Here is an 11,152-nt window from a genome sequence, read left to right as displayed (position 1 = left end):
TTTCTCCACTTGGCCAGAGCTTCGGTTTCCCAATACACGGTTACTGCGGGCAGAGCCGGGCAGCGGGCAGCGGGCAGCGGGCAGACTGGGCGCTGCCAGGCTGAGGGTCCCAGCACCTCCTGTTGAGTGGCCGGGGAAGCAGATGAGCCCCTGAGGCCTCGGGAATGGGTGGGGGTCAGGCCCACAGAGGCAGGGCAGGAAGTAAGGCCTCGGAGAACGAAGAGCCCCAGAGAGGGGCCTGGGGGAGGGGAGGGCAGTCCCCGGCGTCCATGAGGTGGAGCAGCAGCACACACCCTCTCAGAGCCTTCCGCTGCCCCTCCACTCTCTGTCACAGCCTCTAAGATAAGGTCCCCCTGACTTCTTGGTTTACCATCACCCACGCGAACCCAAGTAAACTACTCTGTGACCCCTGCACACATATGTGCGAGCGCACACACACACACACACACACACACACACACACACACACACACACCAAGAGGGTCAGGAACCAACACTTCCCCTTGCTGCATGCAGCCTCTCTGAATGTTTCCTGCCCTGTTCCTTTCCATATTTAAGGAAAAGCACAATGTCAGTTGCAAAACCGCAAACCGAGATCATGACCCACTGACAGCCCCTCACTTGCCGTTGGGAAACTACTGCTCCCGGGTCAGCAGGCTGGATGCTCTGCATGGCACCGACGGGCACACCAAGGGCAGGGGCGTGTTCACCTGCCCACGGTCACCGTGACAGGGCTCAGGCGGCTTCCGAAATAGTTGTCTGCAAGAACAGACTACCACTGGCTGGTGTTGAAAAGATGAGACGGGCCCGGCCAGCTGGCTCAGTGGTTGAGCATTGACCTATGAACCAGGAGGTCATGGTTCGATTCCCAGTCAGGACACAAGCCCAGGTTCCAGGCCCGATCCCCAGTAGGGGCGTGCAGGTGGCAGCTGATCCATGATTCTCTCTCATCATTGATGTTTTTCTCTCTCTCCCTTCCTCTCTGAAATCAATATATAGATATAATTTTTTATGAGCTGAATGCCTGCTGCCCAGCAGGACCTTCCAGATCTCCTGGCTCTAAAAAACAAATCGAGCCCTAGCCAGTTTTACTCAGTGGTTAGAGCGTCGGCCCTCGGAGTGAAGAGTCACAGATTTGATTTCCAATCAGGAGCATGTACCTCAACTGCAGGCTCTGGTGCATGCGGGAGGCAACCACTGGATGTGTCTCTCACATCCATGTTCCTCTCTGTGTGTCTCTTCCCACCTCCTTACACTCTCCCTAGAAAAATCAATGGGGGAAAAAATATCCTCCGGTGAGGATAAACAAACAAAAAAAATTTTTTTTTTTAATATATCGAACCTTGGGAAAGGCTAGGCTTGAGGTCAGCATCCAAGTCCTCCTGAGAATGGTTCCCATGGCAAGGAGCAGAGAGAGGGGGGCTCCCGGTCTGAGGAGAGACCCCGCGGCTGCCCGCAGAGCACGCCTAATTCGCACCTGGGCTGCAGGCAGACACTGAGGGCACAGCCTATCCCGATGGGACGCGTGGTCAGAGCAGCGAGAAGCACCCGCGACCCTGAAGGAATCACCTGAGGGGAAGGTGCGGCCACTCCCCCCTCGGAGGGCCAGAGTAAGAACAAGATGCCCAGTAAATGTGAATCTCAGACGAGCGATGAAAATTCAACTGGGTGATCCCGTAGTGTTATTCACTCTACCTGGCCATCCTGCTCCAGGACATGCCCTCCTCAGATCCAAGGAGTCCGGCTGGCCGGGGGCCCAGAGGCCCATGCAGCGCTACCAGACAACCCGAGAGGCTCAGACCAGGTGCCAAGTACCCGTCTTGGGGGCAAGGGAGGGGTGGGCATGAAAGCCCTGGGACCCCTCAGCCTCCAGAGTGCCCTCCCACAGATACCCCCAGCTTGGGCAGCCACCTCCTTGTCCCCAGGAAGTCTGGCTGGGCGGGGCAGGCCAGGAATAAATGGGCTTTGGAGTGGCCTGTGGTGGCGATGGGCAGGGAGGTGGATGGCTTCCTGTGCCCCTTCTCGGCAGCCAAACCAGACCAGTCAAGATAAGACAACGTGAGGGGCGCTTCCTGTTAGGCAAACGCCAACGGCTGGGCCTGGCAAACCACCGGCATCTGGGGGCAGTTTCTCCGAAGTCTGGGGGAGGGTTTACCAGCACTGAGCCGCGCTCTTCCCCTGCCCGCCTGTCTCTTCTGCCTCCTTCCTTCCTGAACCCCTCAACACACACACCCACAGTTCTGGCTTTCAGTGTGACCGCTAGAGCCAGGCCGTGCCAGGGGTGTGGCTAGGGTGGTTGTAGCCAGAAGAAAAGTGGGGGACCCCACTGGCCTCCCCAGGAGGGCATTCCCTGAGCTCGTACAGCTTTTGTGGGCGAACACATTCGTTGGCTTCCCCAGGCTGGGGGGGGGGGGGGGGGGGGGCGTGGGGGGGGCCTGGGTGCTGGGCCCTGGCCTTGCCCGCACCTCCTTGCTGAGGGAACAGAAAAAGCTTTCTATCTCGCCTTGTGGGTTTCGAGACTGGCTCCTTCCACATTCCACACCGACCGAGGGAGTAAACCATCCCAAATGCGGAGCCTTTTTCGGGTGCTGTAGATCCGTCTCCAGGAAACAAGCCCAGGGTTGCACCCCCATCCTCAGGGAGCACCCAGGCTGAGGGAGAATCTGTCCCAGCCCACGGGGACCCTGACAGAGGGATGTGACTAACGTCCATCCGTTTGCTCAACAAGTGCTGTCTTTACTGAGCCCCTCCTAGGTGGCAATCGCTTCATATTCGGGGTCTGGTTGAACCCACATTCACACCTGGGAGTAGAAGTTATCATGCCCCTATTGCAGATCACGTGAGGCCAAGAGAGGTCAAGCAACGTGCTCGGGGTCACGGAGCCAGAAAACTACTGGTGTCGAATGTAGAGCCCAGCTCTGTCTGCTTCCAAGTTCCCTCTTCCTGCCACCCTGCACCACGTCACAACAGACACAACAGCTGCCCTTCCGGGGGTACTTACTACAGGCCAGTCACCACCTTAAGCCCCGCCACACGGGTCTGAGCCTCAGGTAACGTGGCACCTGTTTAACAGATGGCAGCCGAGGCTCCAATGGCTCGTTTTGTCCTAAGACACAGGTTAGACGCTGACTGGGTTGGGGCCTTGTTTTGGGTTCGGGTTCTGGACGTCAGGAACTCAGGAGGAGCAGCTGAGATTTGAACCCGGGCAGTGCGGCTGGGCCGGGCCAGAAGTGACCCGGTATTATCAGTTCAGTGGCTGCCAGATAGAGGGTGATATTAATAGCCATGAGGTGTTTATTGCTGAACAGTCAGCAGTTCCCAGAGGGCGGCTTGGGGTCACGGGACTGCCGCCAGGTCAGCCCCCCACCCCCAGCCCCGTGGGGGCTCGTCCTGACAAGCCAGCTCCCTCCGCTGGGCCTCACAGCCCCCCTCCCCCCAGGAGCCCTTACCCAACCGGCGGCCGCCCCGTGACTGGGAGCCGTGACCCCTGTCACACTTGTGTGTGCGCGACCCTGTGTGGATGTGCGCGTGCAGACAAGGCCTGTGACCCGGTGGCCTGCTCCGCTGGGAAGATGCCCCGCAGTCCCCGCCCCAGGGACCACCCTTTCTGTCTGCGGCCGGTGGAGAGGAGCAGAGGAGGAGCCGCCGGGAGGGGAGTGCAGGGGGTGGAGCGGAGAGCCCTGGGTTGGGGCAGCGATTCCTCGGGAGCCAAAGGCGAACTAATAGGCCAAGAGCCTCCCTGCAGATTTATTTCCCCAGAAGCCATCCTCCTGCTGCCTCCCCAGAGATGGAGCCCCCAGGAAGGCCTTCCTCTCCTTCTCCGTCTAGGAGTCCTGTCCATCCCTGTGCCACCGAGCTTTCCCCGTAAAATCCTGATCCCCAAGAGGGTAGTCTGTAGACAGACGCTCCTGAGGCCCCCCATGGCGGGCCCCCCAGATGTAAGCAGGACCAGGCTGGGAGCAGCGGGACAGGCCGCCCTGCCCCCGGCCTCAGGGTTTTCTGCCCGGAGCCCTCATGTGTGTACAAGGGTGGACCAGGCCTCCGCCGTCACACCGAGACTCCCAGTGTGCTTGGGGGCAGAGAGAGAAGACCAGCCTTGTGTTCTGGGCTGATCATTTACTCATTCATTCCACCAATACGCATGGCAACCCCAGAGCCGCAGGGTGTCACCCCTGACCAGGCGGGGAGGGTCTCTCCACGCCCTCCTTCCCCCGGTCCGGCCCCTCTGCCCCACTGCTGGCTCAGAGCTGAAGCTGCCCTGCCTTGCCTCACTCCTCAGTGGAAAAGTGAGGTTAGAGAATTGTAAAAGATGAATGTAAAACTCAATCGTGGTATTTTAATATAAAAATGGGGGGAGGGGGGAGAGACCTGGCTGGTGTGGCTCAGTGGTTGAGCATTGACCTATGAACCAGGAGGTCACAGTTCCATTTCTGGCCAGAGCACATGCCTGAGTTGTAGGCTCAGTCCCATTAGAGGGCATGGAGGAGGCAGCCAATCGATAATTCTATCTCTCTCTTCCTCTCTAAAATCAATTGTTTTTTTTAAGTTTTTTAAATGAAAAAAAAAAAAAAAAAAAGTGGGGGAAAAACAGCCAGATTATACTAAAGTGGGAGCTCAGAGAAGAAAAAGACTTGAATTGGGGACTAGAAATAAGAGCATAATTGTGATAACTGTTTGTGAGTGCAGCCTGCATTCCAACTACTGTTCTAGATCCTTCCACACGTCATCCCTTCGTCCCTTCAAGCTCACAAGGCAGGGATGACCGTTCCTATCTCACAGATGAGAGCACTGAGGCCCAGATAAGTGATTTGGCTAGTGGCAGACCCAGCATTCCGACCTGTCAGAAGTCTTGGTGGGCCTTCGGGCGGCCCAGACTGGGCTCGGCAGAGCCACACAGCAGGACATTTTCAGAGAGGTCTCTGCAGACCGGGCCTTGCAGGCCATCTCCACACCACCTGGGGGACTTCCAGCCAGGCCCAGGATGGCTGGGGGAGTGGGGACATGGTCTTGCTGCAGGAGCCTGAGGAAGTGACGGATGGGGCTGTGAATGCGGAGACAGGCGGGGCCTCGGCATGTGCTGGCATCTGCCCCACTTGGGGCCAGACCAGGGATCCTCGGGGGACGTGTGGGGAAACATCGGGGCGCAGATTGGTGAGCCACGCTCGGCCCATAACAAACGGAAAGAGGAGCCTGTGGGGAACACGAATGAGTGCTGGGAAAAGGGGGGAGGGGGAGGGTGCAGGTCCCCAAAGAGCTCAGCAGGACCAATATCCGGTGATTCCAAACATTGCCACGGCCAAGTGAATGGTTTCCATCTGAATCAGCAAGGGACTGTCTGGTGGCAGGGGGCTGTCTCCTCTCTCGGACTAGAAACTCTGTGAGGGCAAGGGCCATGTCAGCCTCAGACTGGGGGTCCCCAGAGGCCAGCACGTACAGTTCCTTCATGAAGGGCCTAGTGCCCCGAGAGGCCGATACAACCTTATAAAATGTGGTTTAAAGCTCAGCCTTGGAGACCAGGCCCAGCCTTCCTCTGATAGGCACCAGTGCCCGATGGGTCCTTTCCCTTTGGGTCACTTTTCCCCTTTCTGAGTCACTCTGCCCCGCCTAGGACGCAGCCAGGCCCTAGCTTTGCATTTTTCCTTTCCAGGCAGATTGTCAATATTTGCTGATCCCTTTCCTGACCTTCCCCATTCCCCAGTCCTGATGGAGGATGTCCGATGGATGCAGCTGAATTATCTCCCTCCCAACAACTCTGAATCCAACCTGGTAGGGCCTCGCCAGGGTTACCTAGGCCATCCCCAGTCGCTAGGCTGGCATAGGCTAAAGCCAGCCCTAGTAACCAAGCCATCACTCTACACCAGGGCCTAGCACATATGGCTGATATTCCGTAAATACTAGAGAATCCAAGGGAGGAAGAAAGAGAGGGAGGGAGGGAGAAAGAGAGGGAGGGAGGAGGGAGGGAGGGAGGGAGGGAGGAAGGGAGGAGAGGAATGATGAAAAAGAGTCTGTGGCTCAGTGATTGAGTATTTGACCCATGAACCAAGAGGTCATGGGTTTCATTCCCGGTCAGGACACATGCCGGGGTTGTGAGCTCAATCCCCAGGAGGAGGCATGCAGGAGGCAGCTGATCAATGATCGGTGATGTTTCTCTCTCATCGATGTTTCTATCTTTCTGCCTTCCTCTGTCTCTCTAGAAATCAATAAAAATTTCTTTTTAAAAAGAGCCCATAGCCTTTTCCTCCAAATCTTGTTCTTCTCCGCCAGTTCTTCTCATCCTCTAGCCTCCTCCCCTCGTGCTGGTTTCTCTTGGTGAGACTTCAGTACCACTGAGTCACTCTCCTCTAGAAATTTGGACAATATTTCTCCTGCCTCAGCCCTGGCCCTGAGTCTTCCCACCCGGGCAGACCCCTGGCCTCTGATTCTTTTAGAAATATGTCCTACCGTCCTTGAACCTCCCTCTACCCCCTGTGACCATCAAGCATACCAGTAAAACCTTATGAATGGGAAGGGACAGAGGTGTTAACCCTCAAGAAAAGTGACTCTTGTTGTATGGCTCAGGTATGATTGCTGTATTACAACCATCCCAACACGTCATAGCTTGAAATAGGGATGGCCCACATACCGCGTGTCCCCAAAAAACACATACACCCTTTGAATAATTAGGAAGGCAGTGTTTATTAAAATACGTTTCCTTTTCATTTCGTTCTATTTGCTCACAACTCTCTACCCTTGGGCAAGGAGAGTGAAGTATGGTAGCAATCGTCTCAGGTGGACACTGCTGTTTGGGTTCTGTGCTTATTTGTTTGCTGAAACAATAATAGTTATTTTGATTTTCTGAACTTATGTATGCTCTCCCAGTACTCCATTGATGATGGTTCGAATGTCCCATCGATTGTGATCTCACTGGTCATCGAAGCACATTCCTCGGACCCAGGACAGTTCAATTATCCTAAATTGTCTCAGGGGCTACAGATAACGAGTTCCTGTTGACTCAGTGGTCCCAGAATCCGAACAGCACAATCATTCTAAATCGTCCCGGTGGTCCCAGATAATGATAATGTGTTTCCGTTGATTCAGTGATTCGTAGATAACTAGTTGCTCAGATTCTGCTTCTGTGAAAACGCTTTTTTGCGAAACAGGTTCCTCATTCCAGACCCAAAGATGTAATCAATACCTTTGTAATATTCTGCCAATACAGGCCAGGTCTGGCAAGCTGTTCAGACCTGTGAGGTCTGGAGCGCTTTTGCTCCCTCATATGCCACCAGCCTTTAATAAATGACTCCATAATTTGACTTTTGAGGCGCCCTTTGTAAGAGAGGGTTACACTACAGCAATAGCTTCTCTCTACTTGGTGTGCTGTTGACTAAGATGGCTCACCTGGGTTTGGAGAATCCAAAATGACCTCAATCACCTGCCTGGTGCCTGGTGGGAACAGCTGGGGGTTGTTTCTGCCTGAGCCTCTCTCTTCCTCTCTAACCTGGTCTCTCCGCAGCAGGGTAGTTGGGCTTCCTTACAGCATGGCGGCTGCCTTCCAAGAGGGCACAAATGAAAACGGCCATATCCCTTCAGGCCTAGGCCTAAAAGCCCCAGAATCTCTTCTGCCACGTTTCTTAGACCCGTGGTCGGCAAACTGCGGTTTGTGAGCCACATGCGGCTCTTTGGCCCCTTGAGTGTGGCTCTTCCACAAAATACCACGGCCTGGGCGAGTCTATTTTGAAGAAGTGGCGTTAGAAGAAGTTTAAGTTTAAAAAATTTGGCTCTCCAAAGAAATTCCAATTGTTGTACTGTTGGTATTTGGCTCTGTTGACTACTGAGTTTGCCGACCACTGGCTTAGACAAAGCAAGTCACAAGGCCAGCCCAGATTCAAAGGAGGAAGAGTAGACTCCATTGGCTAGGAGGAGCAGCAGGCAGGCACCGGGGTGAGAACTGTTCGCAGCCACATCTGCACACAGGCCACCACAATGGTCCTGACACCCGAACCGGAGCCAGAATCACCCAGGTCCACATGGATCCATCCAACCTACCTCCTTGCAGGAGGGAAGAGAGAAGTCCGTCAGGTTCTTTGGAGAAGCAAGTACCCAAAGGCCTTTGGGGCGATGACCAGGGTAGGTCACTCTAGGAAAAAGGGAAAGGGACTCCGGGAGGGCAGAGCGAGAATGAAGAGGAGCACTGTGGGTCGCCAAGGACAATGGTGGTCAGACCAGGGGGCAGGATGTGAGTCCCACAGCAGGGAGGGGTGAGCTGGGACAGCTTGGCAGACCCAGTGACAGGGAACAGAGGCACTGGGCCTTGCCTGGGTCTTCTTGGTCCTCTGAGAAGGTGACAGGGGTGTATGTGCAGATCTTATACAACTGGGGAGCGCGCCGTGTCCGTTTTCTCCTTCTTTTCTCCATAATCTATTTAAAGACCATTTCTTCCGAGGCTGCATGTTGCAATCTCTTTAGTACTAAGGTTTCGGATTTTCCACTGACGAGCCCCAACCCCTGGAGACAACTCTTGCCTCCTCTCGCCTTACCACACTTGAGGAAGTCTGCATTTCAGCTCTGGGTTTGGCCTCCACCACATCCTCCCCGTGTTGCACTTTTCTTCTGCCTGTTTGTATTGAGTCTAGACTTTCCTTTTTATTTGTTGATGCCCTGCCCTAGCCTGGGGCAGCTGTGGTGCGGTGGGAAGAGCACTGGAATTGGAGTCGTCAGGGAAAGCTGGTTTTGATTCTGGCTTGGCCATTTCCTGGCTGTGCCTAGCTGTCCAGGCGAGTTATGTACCCTCTCTGGGCCTCCTGCGTGTCCTCTGCCACTCGAAGTCACAAGCCTCCTCTCCGGGGTTGCTGAAACGAAGAGACGGTGCCTGGACTGACAGAGAGTCCCTTCTCCTAAGCCCTGCTCAAATCCCCACCTTTCTAAAAGCCTAGAGTGTCTCCTGTCCCATCCCCTGCACCAACCCTTCTCTCCCGTGCAGCCTTCGTTCACCTCCACAGTCTTGGCACGAAACCCACCATTACCACGTCTCTGCTTAACAAATGTTTATTGAGCATGTACTACGATCCAGGCACTGTTCTGGGAGCCGGAAGCACTGCGATGAACAAAACAGACAGAAACCTCTGCCCTCCTGTCGCTGGCACCCTAGAGGGGGAGAGCGGATGGAGGCGAGGCTGTGAAGACAGGCCCAGTGGGGAGCTACACTATCCAAAATGGTAACCCCTGGCCACCGTGTAGATGGAGCATTAGAAATGGGGCAACTCCCTCTGAGATGTGGGTAAGAACAAAATGCACAATGATTCGAAGATTTAACTTCAACAGTGTTCCGTCTCTCGTCGGCTTTTATACTGATGAGGAGGTGGGATGATACTTTAGGTATGGGGTTACCTAAACCTTATTATCCTGCTCAATGCTACCTGTTTCTTTTTTACCTTTTACAATCTGGTTCCTGGAAAACGTTGTTACATAAATGGCTCATGCCACGGTTCTATTAGCAGCTCTGTTCTAGAATGTCTTAGAAGGCTGTATGTGCTGTGGGGGGTGGGGTGGGAGGGGTGCTAAACAGGAGCATCCGGAGTAGAGGGAGAGAGGAGTGTCGATGGTGAAAGCAGTGGCCCAGGTGGCCGCACGGACAGGTACGGAGACTGAAGGCGTGTCACGCCTGGAAAAGATGATCCAGGAGGCGGGAAGGCCAGCGCCAGGGCCCACACAGGGAGCGGGCCTGCCGTGTGAGGCCCAGAGAAGCCAGTGTGGCTGGAGCCGAGTGACCAAGGAGGCAGAGCTGGGGAGGTAGAGGCAGCCTGGAGGGTGCAGGCCTTTTAAGGCCATTGCACACACGTTGGCTTTTTCTGAGTAAAAGACAGTCTTGCTGGGTCTTAAGCCAAAAGGTGACACAGCTGGGCTCACACGCTAACAGGTTCACTCTGGCTGTTGTGTGGCAGCTCAAGTGAGCCGAGAGGACAGTTCGGGGTTGAGAGGCTCCGGCCAATACGTCCTCGGGATGGCCACAGCCCCACAGGGCAGTTGTGTGGGCTCAGTGGGTGCGGGGGCAGCAGGTGGAAAGCACCTGGACAATGAGCTCCAGTGCGGGCAGGGACCTTGCCTCCGGCCTCAGTGTGGCCAGGAGGCAGCGGGCACCCTCCCCAGCGGTCGTGAAGTCACCACACCACCAACATCCAGGCATCTCCCCGTGCTGGGCTGCAACCCCTGCCTCGCTGGGACGCTCTGTGGAAAGCCCTTCAGCCGCTGCTCAGTGGCTCTGGGGGAGGCAGCATTGCAGGCTCCCCAAAGCTAACCCTGCCTGTCTCCCGGGTCTCCACCCCTCACCCACTCCCTGTCCGAGTGCCCCTGCCAGCCTTTGCTTACACTTTCCCTTCCGCCTAGAATGTCCGCTTCAACCCTTCCACCCTCCCCTCCCTGTTCCGGCTCCTACCGGCTCCTTAAGGGGCAGCCTAGAGAAGACCCCCAGACTCTGCTACCCCCAATGCATCCCAGCCCCACACTGGATCAGAGGCCCCCATCCTATTTACGAATTTTTCTCTTCGTGGATTTACAGTTCTGTGAGGGTTGAAGTTGTGCCTTGGTTCTAACAGCATCCCCTGCCCTCGCCTGATGGCTGTCCCCGTAAGTCCTGTTTGAAGGAATCAGAGAGAGGCCAGAGGGGGTGGGTTTGGAAGGATGTTCATACATGCCAGTGACCCAGGCAGCTTCTACTTGCCCCAGGACCCCAGGAGAGAAGACCACTCTGGGGCAACCAGGTGGCCTTCTGAGAAGAGCTGTGGGTCTACCTTCCAGGGGCTCAGGGAACACCAGGGTTCACTCAGGAAAATTCACGTACATCTCGGGGTCCAGGTCCCCATGAGCACCCACTTCCCAGTCCCATAACAGCCAAATCCAGCACCCCCCTTTCCGCTGAGTAACAAGCTCAGACCCATGGCCAGGTCCTCCCTTGACCAAGGGACAGGGAGGGCCAGGACAGTGGCTCCTAAAGGTAGCTCTACTCACTTAGGAGCCCGAGGCTTTGTCTAAGGAGCTGTCTCTCCCTCCCCCGTTCCCAGAGGGCCCCCCACCTCGCCGTATCATGGCAGAGCATGGACCAGCCCAGCTACACCGGAAGGACTCAGGCCCCAGCACCTGGGACCCCTTTCCCAGGCCTCAAATAAATGCCATGTTC

This window comes from Pipistrellus hanaki, assembly GCF_964339955.1.
Source record: "Pipistrellus hanaki genome assembly, chromosome: 7".
Lineage (NCBI taxonomy): Eukaryota > Metazoa > Chordata > Mammalia > Chiroptera > Vespertilionidae > Pipistrellus > Pipistrellus hanaki.
The sequence above is the reverse complement of the archived record's forward strand: the minus strand, read 5'-3'. Positions refer to the sequence as shown.